The 3,035-nt window shown below is 41.5% G+C and overlaps 1 non-coding gene across 1 annotated transcript; it reads left to right on the top strand.

Moving 5' to 3' along the window:
- The first annotated feature begins 556 nt into the window (after nt 1-556).
- Nucleotides 557-631, top strand: Trnap-cgg (transfer RNA proline (anticodon CGG)). Its single transcript has one exon. It is a non-coding gene; the product is annotated as a tRNA-Pro (tRNA).
- The last annotated feature ends 2,404 nt before the right edge of the window (nt 632-3,035 follow it).

Genomic DNA, 3,035 nt, shown 5'->3' with positions numbered 1-3,035 from the left:
ATTTTCAGCGTGCCTTATATTTACTTGACCCGTGTTGCAGAAAAACTCACTTCCGGTCTGTGTTATTCTTATGGAGATTTAGCACTCTGAGATTGCTCCAGAGCAGAGAATTCACTTCCGGTTTTTAATGAGCACTGATAAGGACTTCCGCCGCGCTGTACGGTACTGAGGCAGCTGCAGGCTCATTCGACTCGAGGCAGCCGCACGATACACATCGCCATGCCGTACAGGAGGAGAATGTATAGAAGAAGGAGCAGACTTCCAGTGTACAAGACAGTGGACACCTTTTCAATTACACCAAACGGCAAGTTCGAGTCTCGGTCGGGCACACAGTTTTAATCTGCCAGGAAGTTTCATATCAGCGCACACTCCGCTGCAGAGTGAAAATCTCATTCTGGAAACATCCCCCAGGCTGTGGCTAAGCCATGTCTCCGCAATATCCTTTCTTTCAGGAGTGCTAGTTCTGCAAGGTTCGCAGGAGAGCTTCTGTAAAGTTTGGAAGGTAGGAGACGAGGTACTGGCAGAAGTAAAGCTGTGAGTACCGGGCGTGAGTCGTGGTTCGGTAGCTCAGTTGGTAGAGCACTTGCCCGCGGAAGGCAAAGGTCCCGAGTTCGAGTCTCGGTCGGGCACACAGTTTTAATCTGCCAGGAAGTTTCATATCAGCGCACACTCCGCTGCAGAGTGAAAATCTCTTTCTGTTGTAAGATGTTTAAAATTGTAACTGTGCGCCTGGTCCATACGTAGGCAATGTGTTAGGATATGCAGAATGCAAAACCTCGGGTGAAAACCCAGTCTGTCAGGCAGCGGTAAAATGTGGATGGCAGGCGAGCGCGGGAAAATGCGCGCAGGCACTGCACAGCACAACGGGCATAGTAGTAGTTGGAGTTTGACACTGATTTGAGCAACACCTTCTGGAGCGAGGAGGCTCTCGTGGAAGACATAGCTTCACTGAGCCTCAGATATGCCGTTCCAACGCCCACACAGCATGGCAAAATTCCATAGGCACTAAATGGAAAAGTATTGCGACGCTAAGAAGAATTAAACCGCCGATACATCAAGAGCCATAGCTGTGGTTGTATGTGTGCTCTCTGCCTCACCATCTTGCCCCCCGCCAACCGCTGCATCGATACTAGCAGGTTGAAACTTTTAGTACTGTATTCGTATGGATCAGAGAGTGAACTGTGTTTGTTTGGTGCAATAATAACCTAAATTTTACCAGAACTTTTCCATCATTCAATTATCCTCACAACTAACCTAGACAGGGTCCTTTCCAAACGTTGTGCAATCCGAGTGTCCCAAAATGAAAATTAAAAGTTGTATTAATAATAATTATTTGCAGAACTAGCTATATTAGAATGGTGTTTAAAGAAATGTTTTGTCAATGAACCAGTGCATGAATAGCGAAGGTCTAACGAATTCGAAATATAACTTTGGTAGTGATACAGTAATGAAGTTTATTATTTCGAGACAGGTTTAAAGGCATTTAAATGAGCAGTAAATAAGATGAAAAGAGTAGTAACTTTTATACTGGAAATCTCAAATGAATAATAAATTCAGTAATCATTTCTTTTAATACAGCGATCATTAATATTTTCAGGGTCCCCCCGTCATTCATTTGAATTCTAAAGTGTTCTAAATTGGTTTGACCAGCAAAAGTTAAAGTCAATATAAAAGTCAAAATTTATCAGTGTTTTATCTTTATCAAAATTGACATTTTGTGTGTGGCATGAAAGTACAATTTCTAGGGTAACCTATGCCCGATATTAATCAGACTAATAGACAGTATAAAGTTTTGTAGTAAACATTATAGTGTAGTGTTATGTATTCATGATTTTCCGTATCAGTACAGAACGTGAAACTATCAGTTCAATAGATTTTCTGGTTCTAAAATTCTACTATATTATGCAGTGTTACAACTTATTGTTTTGCTGCCTTTGTGACGATAGATTTATATGATTCTAACTTCTTATTCAATCCCTTAAGAGTTAGTAGTTCGTTTCTGTTGTTGTGAGCAGAGTGCATTTCATATATAATCGACTTCTTTACTTTAACTGCCGTGTTGGTATGTTTGTATCTGTTCACATTTGCGATATCACATGCAATTTTCACTTCTGCGACAGTCTTTATTATTGTATTTGAGTTAATTGCAGGTGAGGCTGGAAGGACAAGTTCCGTCGAGTTGGTTACAAGTTACACAGGCCGAATGAATAGGAGTCGTCGAGTTGCTTCGGTGGGTTGTGCTCATATTAACTAAATATTCCAGTGTCCTAAAAACCATTTGGATTTGTTCCAGTAGCTTATCACTGAAATTGGTGTCGTCATTTGATAACTTGACGCCAGTTAAGGAAGTGTAACGACGCCCACCAAACAGATACGAAGCATGACTAAACACATAGCTACAAGTATAACTAAGTAGTGCATAAGTCTGTGTTCGGCGTTCCAAGCTGCGCTGAAATATTTTTCCCATTCTACCTGTTATGTCATTTTAGTCTGGACTTCAACGGTGCGCCGAGATTATTCTTGCTATTCTAACTTTAATGCCATTATTTTAGTGATGGTTTTAAGCGATTGGCTAACCAAATTTTAAGAGCCGTGACTGCCCAAGTAAGTCACTGAGGTTAATTCCCTTGGTTTCATTTGTGTAGTATATCGTTGCAAGATACTGATAACTAGTTGTGCAGTTAGGATTGTGTATCTCATGCCTCAGAATATTGTCTGCCGCTGATGGGTTTTATGTTGCAGATAATTGGGAGTGGTTGACGCGAGCAAACTGGGATGTGACTACCACGGTGGCAGAGTGATAATTAAGGCCCTGCCCCCTCCCACGTCTATGGTTATGTTGTTACTGTCCTGTAATTCCGTCCTTTCGGTGCAGAGTTATGGTTTCTGAAACTCAATCTTAGTGCCAAGTTCAGTACCTTTTTATTTCATTTCCTGTCCCGTGAATTTCTTGTATTGGTTAAAATCTTTTGGTGTGCTCGCGTCCATCACTTATTCTCATGTAGAGTGAAAGCGGCCCCTGTTAAGTTTTTCTT

Source organism: Schistocerca serialis, chromosome 4 (genome assembly GCF_023864345.2).
Source record: "Schistocerca serialis cubense isolate TAMUIC-IGC-003099 chromosome 4, iqSchSeri2.2, whole genome shotgun sequence".
Lineage (NCBI taxonomy): Eukaryota > Metazoa > Arthropoda > Insecta > Orthoptera > Acrididae > Schistocerca > Schistocerca serialis.
Note: the sequence above shows the minus strand (reverse complement) of the source record. Positions and strands in the feature narration are given on the sequence as shown.